The sequence below is a fragment of the Solanum lycopersicum genome, chromosome 3 (genome assembly GCF_036512215.1).
Source record: "Solanum lycopersicum chromosome 3, SLM_r2.1".
Lineage (NCBI taxonomy): Eukaryota > Viridiplantae > Streptophyta > Magnoliopsida > Solanales > Solanaceae > Solanum > Solanum lycopersicum.
In genome coordinates this window covers 54,625,990-54,640,343 of record NC_090802.1, presented here as the reverse complement: position 1 = coordinate 54,640,343, position 14,354 = coordinate 54,625,990, and the positions used below count along the sequence as shown (strand labels likewise).

Genomic DNA, 14,354 nt, shown 5'->3' with positions numbered 1-14,354 from the left:
TTAATAGTACCAAAATTAGTATTCTCGTGAAATGAAACCCGACTACTTTAATACGGAAGGAGCGACAAACAATTTTAGTACACCCTATTCCGTTTTATGGGGATAATAATTTTCTAGTCATGTATGATGAAAATAGAAAAAGCTCTATGTGTAGACGGACGGATCCTTATACTATCTACTGATATACTACCTCCGTTCACTCGTGATTTTCTTTTTAGAATTAAATTACAAAAAAATTTATAGTGTATTTTTATCATATTGATTTTTTTAAAATTGTTTATTCATACTACTTTTCGTATAGTTTTTTTATATTTAATTTTCTAAAAAATATATTGAATTAATGTAATGTAATTCAATTTTGAAATTAATCAATTCAATACGATAATTAAAGGTGGACGGAGAAAATATAATTTAAACCAAGAATAGAAGCCAATAAGGATTGATGATTTAGCTAATTCAATTAAATTTGCTTAAGTTTTGTACTTTATCTATTTCAATTCTTAACCAAAAGAGATTTTGAAACCCACAGCCGATGCAATAACCATATTACTTCAAGTAACAATCAGTGGTAGACAGAAAAAGGAAAATACTAAGCAAAGGAAGTGTTGTAAATAGTTAAATCATTCATGTATTTTAAAGGCAGATCAATTGTGAAAATAATTCAAGAAAAAAAATGTCAGAAGTGGGATTTGAACCCACGCCCTCTTACGAAGACCAGAACTTGAGTCTGGCGCCTTAGACCACTCGGCCATCCTGACAATTGTGAACAAAATATTTTCATTAGACATTATATATCACCTATTTGGATTTTGGACTATCCAACTACAAAAATTAATGTTAAAAACTTTTGATATAATAAATAAATAAATAAAATTTATGTCACATTAAGCTAGATACGAAATATTCCTTTTCTTTCTTTCTTCTAAAATAACATGATATGATTTTAGTTATAATCTATATAATATTATAAAGCGGGATATCGAAAAAGTGATATGTCATCTTTCTATGACCAGCATTTGACTTTATCTTTTTTCTCACTTTTTTGATAGTTTTTTATTTTAATTGCATTTTTATTTTATTTTTGCTACTAATTAAATGACTACTATTAAAAACTTATAAAAATCACACCCTATACACATTTAAGGTTATATATATCGAGTTATAAACATACTTTTTAAAGATTATTACTTATAGCATATTATTATTGAGTTATAACATATCAATTAAAAATATATTTAATTAAAAATAAAATATAATCTAATTTAAATACTAATTAATATATTAAAATTTTTATTTTAATTTTACAGTTTTTTTTTTTTAAAACAAACTTTTTAAATTTTTAAACAGGTTAAGTATTAAAAGTTTACTGCTACCTTTTTGAAATTAAATACTAAATTGATATTACTAGTTTACAGTTACCTTTTTAAAAATAAAAAATAAATTACATATTTTTAGGGATTTGATTTTACCACCTTCTTACTTTATCGTTACTCAATCCTAACCCACCCCCATCACAAGCCAACCGGTGTATACACCATTATTATTATTTTTTCCCAACATGTCTCACGCCTTGAAGCACTATCCACACCAATCTTCTCCAACACCCACAACTCAAGATCCACAATTGTTAATCTACAACACTATTTAATAATATTTGAGCATTGATTTCAAAAATATTTTCTTTTAAATTCTTATACAATATCGAAGAAAGTTAGTGGAACACTCCGTAAAAGTCCAAGATTTGTTGAGGTGATATCATCTAATGATTTTCATATTTCTTCGTTTAATATTTTGACTCAAACTCCACCGCACAATTCCGCTGAAAAAGAGACAGGTAATTTTGTTAAATTGAAGGTTCAAAAAGACCAAAAAAAAATTAGGCAAAGGAAAGAGGATCTCCAAAGAAACGGAAGAAGAGGAAGGGAAAAAAAACTATTCAAACCTCTTCAAAATCTAATTCTAACTTTGTTGATGAAAATAAAAAAGAAAAAATCAACAAATGTTGAACTTGATCGATAAATAAGAACATCATCAAAAAGGAAGAAGTCAGAGATACAAACTTCTAAGAAAGTCAAAAAAGTGGTTAAGGTAAGTAAAATGCTTAATTTAAAATTTGGGTAAAATGTTATATGTGTGTGAGTATAATTATTGATTTTGTTTGACAATCGTTTTATGTATAAATATTATCTGAATTATGTATGAATTGATATAAAAGTATTGTATGAGTACAATTTATGAGTTTGATAGTCACTGTGTAGATTTTTGACAATTTTATGTAATACTATTGTATAATTTATGTATGAATTGACGTATTAATATTGTATGAGTATTATTTTGTAGTTTGAAAGTTACAGAGTAGATTTTTAACAACCATAGTTTAATATTGTATGATTTCTGTAGAATTAATGTATTAGTTTGTATGAATTGTGTATAAATGATGTATGAACTGAGATATGCACTAATGTATTCGTTGTTGTATGATTGTTGTATAAAAGTACCTTAGAATTTCATTTTATAATTTGTGTATGAATTGATGTGGTTGTTGCTTGATAAGGCAGTGTATGAGTGATATTTGTATGAAATTATATATTTCGTTAAAAGTCTTAATTTAGTTTTACCAATTTTATAGGATAAGAAGGTACACACATTGGTCTTCATGTACTAACAAGAACGTGTTCGCTGATCAGTTGATCTTCCTTGGTCAAGATAGATTCCAACAATTTCTGCAAGAAACACCATTTGTTTTTTTTTTTTAAAATGAATTACATAACATACAAATTCAATATCTATTGCTGCGTCATATTTTTATTCTTAAATCTGAAAATGTCAAAGATGACATGTTTTTATTAATGTAAATGGTACAGAACTACACTTTGATGTAAAACAAAAAAACTTTCACTCTTCATACACATTTAATACAAATGTCATACAACAATGATCTAGCACATTATAAATAATCCTTTCTTGCACGTTACTAAACATACTATAACATAAATTTGTTGGCTTTTTTTACTAGTAAATTAACTTATCATTATTCATTTTTTTTATTTTTCTAGAAAACACGTACTAATAAAATTTTCAATTTTAATAAAACTAAAACGTCTATGTTGTTCCATATTGTTGTAAATATGGTACCTATTACCATTTGCATAAAGAAGAAAATTACCAAAAATAAACCAACAAACTATAATAAATACCAACGTGAAGGATTTCACCTTACACCATATTTAATTAATATAAATATGTTGTTGTCCATCACAACAAATCACATTTTTTTCACAGTAAAATATCTTCAATCACAAAAAAAATTGAAAATGCAATCTACAAAAAAGAGAGAGAAACACGATAGAAGAAAAAAACAGATTTTAATTTGATTTCAAATTATTTTGAGCGTCTTAAGGAATCAAAATAGAATTTAATATGATTTCAACTTAATTGAGAGGAAACTGAATAATTTGATTTTTTAAAAAATACATTAATATGTGATAATTAGTTATTATCTATTATTAAATTAAATTATTTAAAATCACAACAATCGTGCTATTTTCAATTTTAAAACAGAAATATTATTTATTTATTTTTTTAAAAATAAATGTTTTCAATTATTTAAATCAAAATTTAATTTATATTAATATGCTATAACTTGATATATTAAATGTTATATATTGAAAGTCAAATTCTAATGCTATAACTTGAGAATATTACTATATAAAATGCTATATACCTAATTTTCACCAAAAAAATCATAAAACTCAATTAAACATAAAATTGCAATACAGACCCAATTGAATCTAATTGCAGCCCACATTGTGTCATTACTTCATTAACCTTGAATGATTTATGAAAATAAATAGATAACAATAAAGATGAGATCATGGAATAACGTAAAAGAGGAATCAGGAAGGGGAGTCACAAAGGGCTTTAGAAATGGATTAAATAGTATTAATAATTATTATTAAAAATAATTTAACATTCAATTCGGTACAATTAATGCATATAATACTCATTTGTTTATAATTACACTCAAATCCGTTAGTATTTTTTATATGCTACATTTTTAACTTTTTTATCAGTATAAATTCGAAAGAAAATTATTTTTACTTCATAACATTCTTCCTAAAGTTTTCTTCTCAAAATCTTTATTATAGTTACTAATTTACTCCTTCATTTGACACTCTTTTTTCAGAAAAATAACTTCTTGATTTCTTTTTTTTTTCCTTTTGTCACCATTATTAATATATCATTCTTGTGCAAAAAATTGTTATTAGGAAACAAAGAAGAATGACATATGGCCTTACTAGTGAGAAGTATATGTACAATTCAAGCTCGGAAATAGTTATTATCATCAATATATCAAATTTATTTTTTTAATTATTTGTTGCAAGTATGTACGTAGTTATAACGTAGATGGAAATGTATTAATTTTATTTTTTATGGGACAAATATTTTATTATAAAATTCACGAAATAATTGTGTTGATTTTTTATTAAATTTTGGTATTTCTTACGATCTTGAAGAATACGTTATTATTAGCTATGTATCAAAATTTGTTACTCTTTTTAAAATTAAATTGTTGCAAGTTATATGTCGTTATAGTGTAATTGAAATAAGACTTTGAATAATATTTAACATTAGCTATAAATCAAATGTCGTTATTTTTTAAATTAATTTGTTGCAAGTTAGTACATAGTTATAATGTGAATTAAAATACAATAATTTTATTTTCTAGGTTAAATTTCCTATTATAATTTTAGCAATAATTATATTAATTTCATAATGATTTATTTTGTACATGCTTCCGAAATAAATGACATCCTTATAAAATATGGTATCTATTTTATCTCAAAATAATTTATGTATAACTAAAATTATGCAAAAGAAAAGTGTTGTGAAACTTTTCTTTGCCCGGCAATTTTATTAATTTTTTTATTTATTTTTATTAAATATTTTATTTTAAAAATTCATCTTTATCTCCATAGTCTTTTTTATTGTACTGTAACTTTGAATTTAGCAAACTTGTTAAAGAACGTTGTTAAGAATTTTAAAAATATTTAACATATGAAATCTTGCTTGATAAATCACTATCATTCACAAATCACAAGTATTTTAGTATATTTAATTTATCTTTTACCTATTAGTTTTTTTTGCTTTCTCCTTCCAAATAGAATTTTAATATTGCAGCAAAACACACTTTATAGGAAAGCTGAAATGTTAAAAAATAAAAAGATATATAACATCCAATGAATTCAAAACGATCAACATTATAATCTATAATAAACTAAAGTGGTAAATTAATTTCAAATTAATAATAAATTAATTAAATTAAGTAATCACAACGAATGAAGCACGGTCAAATTTACTAGTTTATCTATAAATGTGCAATTCGTCTCATCTTGTTATTGGCAATAATTCCTTAGGGTTTACTTGATTGGAATAAATTAAGTTATTTTGAATTTTGTGGTTATTATTTTATATAATATGAGATAAATAATGTTACGTTTTGGGCATATCCTAGACGTGAATGGTAGTAAAAATCAATTCAGATTCCAAGAAAATTCTCGATCTGACTTATTGCTAACTAGATGACCGAATAGCTTATGTGGAAGTTGTATAAAAATGAGCATCATAATGATTTAAATAAACAAAGATATCAACAACTTTATCTAAATGTCTGAAAAGTCTTAATAATAATAGTAGTAATAAATGAGTTTGAGCACATAAAAAAATCATGACTCAACTAACTCATCTAGCTTATCTATGAAGACTCTAATAACATGAGGATAGGTGTAAGGACAAGATCTTTGACTATCTAAATACTCTACTAGCAATTTCTCCTAAATACTGAATAAATTAGAACAAATTGAAGCCCTCCAAAAGTATAAAGGTCTTACTAAATGCTAATAGGGAAAGATCCTATGAAGTATCTCGCTAATCTCACTTTGTTCGAGTGGCTCGGTCCTCTGACAAGGACATCTCTTTCTCTGCTTTAGTCGTAGATCCTGAATACATGAATCTGCATCATTTAAAAAATAGTGTCAAATGATGTCAATACATGAAATGTGGGTTATGTAAAATAGTTGAATGAAACAAGTGATAATTTGAAGTGAAAGAGTAAATCTTAAGGTAGACTGTAAAATAATCAACTGAAAAGTAAAGAATGCACGTTTACTTTAATAAACAATTTTTACATGTTAATATGAATGCAGTAGTAGCAAATATTGAAAATAATATGATTTTATTTTCTTTGTAGAGTTTATCTAACCAACAACCATCACTTTGAGTATCATAATAAACGCCTTGCTCACGTTGTCAGAGTCATCCTATATTTTGCCACAATAAAGTATTGCTCCTAATTACACACGCAAGTGTACACTGTACATGATTGAGCAAGTAATATAGTGACTCTAAATGAGCTCAATTATCAAATTCAAAGAACTTGTCGATTAACTATTGTACTCTATTATACTATTTATTTGGGTATGCCAAAAGAGTTTAATTTATACTTAAATACTATGAATGTAAGAATGAAATAAAAAATATTACCTACAATTGTTGGAAATTTTCAGGGTTGCGGCATGCTAAACGTTTCATGTATCACAATTCATATAATAAAGTAGCTATGATTATCAAATTATTGATTTACAGAAAAATTGATTTTATCATGATCTGTTGACCTTTAATCACCTACTTCATTAGACTATCTAACTACATTGTTGAGTAGGTATAAGCAAATTGAATTGGCGATCGTTTATATTTCATACTATTTCGTAATCAAGCTTGATGTTCGTCCGAGTGTCAACTTTGAACTCAAATATGAACAAATAATTGCAAGAGAAATCGAACTCTTTGTATCTTTTTTTTGTCTATCTATTATTTTTTTTGTGTTCAAGAGTAGACAATATATTTATTTATATGGTGATCAAGTATGAAATACTAAAACAAGAATACAAAGGTAAATATAAGTGATCATAAACATTAATTCAAAACAATTGATGTTCAACAATAATACGTAGTTAAAGCCCCAGAATAAGGGTCTTTAGCTACTAATGTTTAGAAAAGAAGAAGAAGAAAAGAAACCTAAAATTATTATGGCTACAAAGGATAAAGAAGTTCTTCTTCACAAAATATCCTTAGGATCCTATTTATAGAGTTTAGGAAAAAATAGTTCTACTTCTAGTCCAATTAGGAATTCCAAATCAATTAAAATTTGTCTAGAAAGTCGGAATTGGCTTGGGGCAGCGTGTCCCCATAGAGCTAGGACTGTTGGGACAACGCGCTAGCAGTACGCTAGAACTTGACTCTAGTAGTTTAGGCCTTGGAGCGACGAGCCAAGGCTGCTCCAGGTATTTTATTCTTCATACTTATTTTTCCTTCGCTTTCGTTGCGTCTTATTTGGCTCATACTTTAGTAGAAATCCTTGCATATGCTAATCATGTAGTTTAGTGCGTATTTACTACAATATTAAATGAAAGCACAACAATTATCATCAAGAATATTTTTGGAGAAAAGACATAAAGTCACTATTGAAGTTATCCCAAATTTTTAAGACACCTTAACTTTGCAACCATCATATTACCTCACTAAACAATTTTAAATAGATATAGTTACATCATTTTTCGTCCATCTGACATAAAGAATGGTGTGCACTCTCTCAAAGAGAGTGAGCATCCTAAAATAACTATTATAATTTTATTTTTATAAGTATTTTATTATAAAATATATTTTCTTATTTTTTTATTATTTTAGCTTTTTTCCTTTTTTTTCCTCTTTCTTTCTTCATTCTTTTCAAAAATTCATTATCATTTCCATTCATCGAAGCTTGTTACTTTCAATGTCACTATTTTTATCGCAATTTCACTTTTTTTTATTCCTATTAATTTTACTCTCTTTAATTTTAAAATTTTATCTAAATGTTTTCTTACATTTCGAAGAATTCGATAAACTCATTAGATTTCAAGATGATTAGGAAGTATCATATAGTTTTTATTATTCAATTTCAATTAAGTTCTTTCAATCTTAGAGAAATTAATTGATTCTCTTAAAATTATCATTTCTAATCTTGAATTTATATGAAAATGAGTAATTGATGATACCTTCAAAATTTTAAATTTTCTTTAAAAAATAATTAATTTTGTTATCAATAATTCAATAAAGTCTCAATAATGGTATGAATTTTATAAATAATTTGATCGGAGAAGATGAAGAAAAAGAAAAGAAAAAAAATGGAAATGAGTTTCAATTTGACATGGGGGGTGGGAGGTGAAAAAAAGAAAAGAAAATGGAGGGATGCATCACTTGAAAGTGGGAGGTGAAAGATGAAATAAAATTTAAGGTATATCAAAATTAAAATTCAAAAAATAAGAGAGAGAGAAATAAAGAAAGAAAAAGATAAAGAAAAAAATTAAAATGAAATAAACTATATTTTTTAATTACATTAACATGTGTCATATAATGATTGGTGTGTGAATTCACTTGCTTTCTAAAATTTTGGGTTGATTAAAAAATGGTATAATGATATCTGTTCAAAATTGTTTAGTTGGGTAATAGGACAGTCGCAAAGTTAAGGTGTCTATGAATATTCGAGACAACTTCAATGGTGACTTTATGTCTTTTCTCAATATTTTTAAAACATAAGGCACATACATGTAAATCATAGTAAATAAGTATATAAATATGCCTAAGATCATAAAGAACGAACTTAACTAATGAATCCAATCTCTGAATTCTTACTAGAGACTTCATGAGGAATCGTCTGAATCAACGACACAGTCCTATCCTATGTTGATGCACAATTATTGGGTTTGAATTATATAACTCTCACCCACTTGATATTCAATACTATTTTCAAAACAATGTAGTATTGCTCAATAACTGTATTTTGTCCCATTTAGGGGTCGTTTGATAAAGTGTATTAGAAAAAATGGTGTGTGTATTAGTAATACCTTGTTTGTTACATTTTTTTTGTCATGTATAACTAATGCAAGCATTAGTTATACATAATATTGTGTATTACTAATACCAAGAAATTCTAGGTATTAGTAATACATAGCATTTTAACACTTGCATTAGATTATGTAATTACAAAAGTACCCTCAAAGCCCTTTAAAAAAAATTCTGTAGTACTTTGTTTCAGAAACCTATCATCTTCTCTTTCATCACCTGTAGTTTGTCAATGGAAATTCAAGAGTAGGTTTTCTTCCTTTTGCTCAATCAAACATTGTTTGCTCATCTTCATAAGATTAATACTCTTATGACTTATCTTTCATTAAAATCTGTATTTTTCAACATCTTTTTCACAATTTAAGATGAAATTTAGGTATAGCTCATTTTTTAATATGCTTTGAGCTCGTCTATTTCACTCTTTATATGGTCGAAAATTAGGGCACATAGATACTTGTTTAAAAGCTTTATATGTATTCATTCTTATTTTTATGGAAAATATAGATGTTATTATGGATCTTCAATCATTATCATGTATTGAATATAGTATTCTTTTGGAAATAGTGTTTCAGCAAGTTCTTGTTCTCATTTTTTGTCTTTTCATGGATAGTCATGGTCATTCTCTAAGAAGACGATGTCAAAACAGACGTGAGGTTAGATATTGTATGAGTGTTCAAGTTCCGAAAATTATTTCTCGCTTACACTATATTATAAATATGTATCGATAATTTAAGAATGGATAGAAATGCCTTTCACATTCAGTTCTCTTAACTAAGGATATTGGAGGTCTGCCTAATAGTAAAAGTATGTCAAGTAGCGAAAAATTAGCAATGTTTTTAAATATCTTGGCTCATCATGAGAAAAATAGATCCATCAAGGTTGATTATATTAGATCGGGATGGAGCGTAAGTCATGCTTTCAATGAATGCTTAAGTGCTATTCTCAAACTAACTCCATTGCTATTTGTTAATCCTAAACCGGTACTTGAGGATGAGATTAAAGATCGATGGAAATGGTTTGAGGTAGGTGAAATTATCGCTTAGCATCTTTTAACTTATATACAAATTATGCAGTTTTAATAGTTTTAGAAATATATTATATATTTTGAGATAACAATATAATTTATCTTAAAGGGTTGTTTAGGTGCACTAGACGGTACTTACATTCCCATTAGAGTTCCAATCCAACACAAACCAAGATATAGAACAAAAAAAGGAGAGATATCAACTATTGTTTTGGGAGTTTGTGATAGAAATCTCAATTTTACTTATGTGTTACCTGGATGAAAAGGTTCAGCTGCCGATGATCGTGTATTACGAGATGCTATAGTACGAACGAATGGTTTGAAAATTCATGAGGGTAAGCCTTTTATATGCTTTCAAGTTACATCATAGAAAGAATGACACTAGTAACTAAATTATATGTTTATATTATAGGTAACTATTATTTGTGTGACGGAGGATATACGAATGGAAAAAGATTTTTTTCACCTTATCGAGGTTATAGATATTGGTTAAAGGATTGACATGGCGATAATCCATCGCCTCGTTGTAAAGAAGAACTTTTCAACATGAGGCATGCTAGAGCTCGTAATATAATTGAAAGGGCATTTGGTTTGTTGAAAGGACGTTGAGGAATTCTTAGAAGTCCTTCATGGTAATCTGTTAAGGTTCATGACAGGATCATTAGTGCTTGTTGTTTGATTCATAATTTCATTCGTTGAGAGATAGAAGTGGATCCCTTAGACGTTGATATAGAAGAACAAATGGAGTATCAACACGAGAATATTAATGTTATTGAATCGTCGGAGGAGTGGACCACTTGGAGGGATGAGTTGGCTCAATCAATGTGAAATGCAAGATTTAACAATTGACCTATTGCTACATTTTGAAATATGTTGCTACTTGTTCGCTATAGAACCTTTTTGGAATTTATTTGCTCTTTAGAACTGGCTTAGTATAAATTATTGAACTGCTAGAGAGTATGTTTTTTTGTGACCTTAATTGCACGACCTTATGTACTCTTCACGTCTCTTTTGTTCTATGCTTCAGTTTATAGTGAATCTTATGATATTTGGTTCTTCCTGATTTTTTTTAATAATTTATCACACAAGTTCTTACAGGCGAAACGAATAGCCAATATCATCAAATAAGAGATTAAAAAAATCAAGCAACACAACACCTTCAACACGAAGGACATGGATTCCAGAAGAAGAACAAACTCTTTTCAAAAGGACTTAAAGAGTTGTGTGCTAATGGTTGGAGAGGTGATAATGGTACCTTTCGACCAGGACACTTGATGGAGTTAGAACGTTATATACACAAACATCATCTTAGAAGTGGATTGAAAGGTGAACAACACATCAAAAATAAAATGAGATATTGGAAAAGATGCTATGGAAGTATAACTTTGTTGAAGACTCGAAGAGGATTGAAATTTCAATACAGTGATGGTACTATAATAGTTGAGGATCCAAAACATTGGATTGACTTTATAAAGGTAGTTAATATATTTTTGTTTTTTCATATGGTACTTTCCTTATTAATTACTTTCATATAAAGTAGCATTTAGCCTTTCTTTAGATCCTTTTACAATTAATTAATACCATATTGTTCTATTTTCTTAAAATTTTCTAGATTGACCCACAATCTAGAAAAATGAATGCTAAGAAATGTCCAATGTTTGAGGATTGGGAAGAAATCTTTGGTAAGGATAGAGCAACAGGAGAGTTCGTTGAAGGGCCGCTAGATGCTACTGAAGAAATTCAAATGAGTCAAGCTCCACAACATTCTAATGACATGATTTTGGGATTTCCTATTGATGTTGATCTTGATGATGAAGAAGAAGAAGAAGAAAATGCTTACCATAGCTCTACAGTTGTAACTGAAGAAGCTGAAAATGCCACTGGACAAGGTGGATTTGCTATAGCTGAAGATTTTACCGAACCTAGTTCATTTACTAGAGCTGAAAATGTCACTGGACCTAGCATATTTAATAAAGGAGAAAATGTTGCTGGTTCTGAAAGTGAACATGTTGGATCCCCAAAAAGTCATAAACAAGGTGAGTATTCAAAAGAGCATCTTCTAATGTTAACGAGAAAGAGAAAAGCAAGAAAAGGAAAAAATAGTAGAGGATGATAGTGAGACATTTCTTAAGGGTATGATGGAAGTTATGAAAAACTTTATTGAAAGTCAAGATAAAAGAATTGGTTCCTTGATTGAAAAGATGGGGGATCGTGATCGATCAGATGTTCGTGGTCAAGTTTATTCTATTCTTGAATCCCCTGCATTTGAGTTGTACCCCACAGAGCATCGTATAAAAGCTGCAATGATTCTCTGTAAAGACGACAAAAAGATGGTTATTTTTACGTATGGGTGAACATGATCGTCATACAATGATGTGGATGGCTGTCCATGATAAACTTTGAAGTACTGTGAGCTTGTGATATAAGTAGCTACACTAATTTAGTAATTTTTGCTTGAAATCACTTCAAAGTGTGACAACAGTGGCTTTTTTTTGGCATATTTGATTATTAATGTGCGCATGAGTATTTTAAATCTTTTTGGGTAACTAAATTTTATCAAAATATCTTAACTCTTGTGTCAATTCTAAGTGCAAATGTAATTATATAGTTGTTATTACAACTCTTCAAATTTTATTGTAGCCATTTACTTTTGAGATTCTGAAATGTAATTATATAGCTGCAATGACGGTTTTCTAATATGTCTAGTATTTCTGTGTGTGGTCTCTGTTTTTCATTGTTAATTTCTCTATGAGTTGATGAATGTGTGTGATAGAAGATATGAAGAAGTTCACTTCTATTTGTTTGAACAGTGTGGCAGATGATTTCTCTAATCGTTATGCTAGTATTGTTCCGGTTGGTGGCATTTCAATGTCTCCTACATTGTTCCTGTTGGTGGCATTTGATTCACTCTATATTGGTGCTCGAACTCTTCGAATGCATGTCAGATCCTAAAAAAATAGTGCATTTATGTCTCCTAAATGTTTTACATTGTTCGTATCGAATACCCCTACCACCTAGCTAATTCCGCCTTATCAATTTTTGATAAATGATGGCTAGATTCTTGAAGTCGTGTTGAATTGATGTAGTTATCACATTGTTTGTGCTGGATCTCCCCTGCCACCTAGCTTATACTGGCTTATCAGTTTTTCGATGAATAAATGATCACGTTGAACTACATACTCAGTATTGCTCTGTGTTTTCTTGTCCTTTGAATCTTGATATTATTTGTAGTTTCTTGTACTTCGACTATCATATTATTTTGTTGTAGTTACTGTCTTGTTACTCTCTGCTGTTTTTGTTACTATGTGCTATTTCTTTTACTACTTTTTTTACTACTATGGACTATTTTTCCCCTGAGACACTGCTTAAATCAAACTGTGACAAAGGATCTAAAGAATGTTGTCCAGAGATGATGGTGACTGCAGTTCAACATGATGTTTGCTCATCAGAAGATGAGGATGTATGTCCCACATGCCTCGAAGGTAGATAACATTATATTACAATATTGTGATTGTAAAAAGCTATTTCAGCCCCAACATATTGACAAAAGAAGCTTCTCTAAGGCTCTAAGCTAATATTTCATCTACAAGGTTGGATGATTCTCTTGATCAACGTAATAAATCAAATGACGCGATTTTTTTTGTTTGCAGAGTATACACCAGAGAATCCCAAGATATTTACAAAATGTTCTCATCATTATCACCTCAGCTGTATTTACGAGTGGCAAGAGAGAAGTGAAACATGTCCAGTTTGTGGAAAGGCAAGATTTTCTTATTTCTTTTATTTTTCACAAGTCGTTAACTTTGTGCCTAGTTTAATACCGCCACATAATTTGGGATGGATCTAATGCATGAGTTGTTAGTATTGTGATATACATAGGTTTAAGATAAAGTCTTTATAATCTGAAAGTCACAACAGCGTAGCTAGTCAATGATCACTTCTCTCATTCAGACGTCTGAGTTGTATTTGAGCTGGTATATGTTCGTGTTAAAGTGGCTCATATATTGGTGATATGTATAAGCTTATATCTGCAGACTGCGCTTCGATATTTGTACTCTGCACGTCTTGATTCCTCACAACAATTTTGTGGACATTTTGATAGAACTAGAGTTCAGGGGTACACAAAAGAAGACTTGATGTAGACACATTTCTTATATCAAAAATTTTTACCTTACCTCTTTGTTACTTCACACATTGACGACTTCTATTATATAATTGCCAGAATCATCCTCGGGAAAGAAATGTGCCAAGATGGTGATTAATGCTTAAACTTGAACTATTTTTGTGTTTTCTATTGTAAATGCAGTCCAATCAAGTATTTTTAGCTTCATTTCTCTTAACACTTTGATTTTCTCGCCCAGTTGATGGAATTCGAGAAGACAAATTGATG

At 28.7% G+C, this 14,354-nt stretch overlaps 1 non-coding gene and 1 pseudogene across 1 annotated transcript; one reads left to right on the top strand and one right to left on the bottom strand.

Moving 5' to 3' along the window:
• Positions 1 to 674: 674 nt before the first annotated feature.
• TRNAL-CAA (transfer RNA leucine (anticodon CAA)) lies at positions 675 to 758 on the bottom strand. The gene has a single exon. It is a non-coding gene; the product is annotated as a tRNA-Leu (tRNA).
• Positions 759 to 9,770: 9,012 nt separating this feature from the next.
• On the top strand, positions 9,771 to 12,367 carry LOC138347676 (uncharacterized; annotated as a pseudogene).
• The last annotated feature ends 1,987 nt before the right edge of the window (positions 12,368 to 14,354 follow it).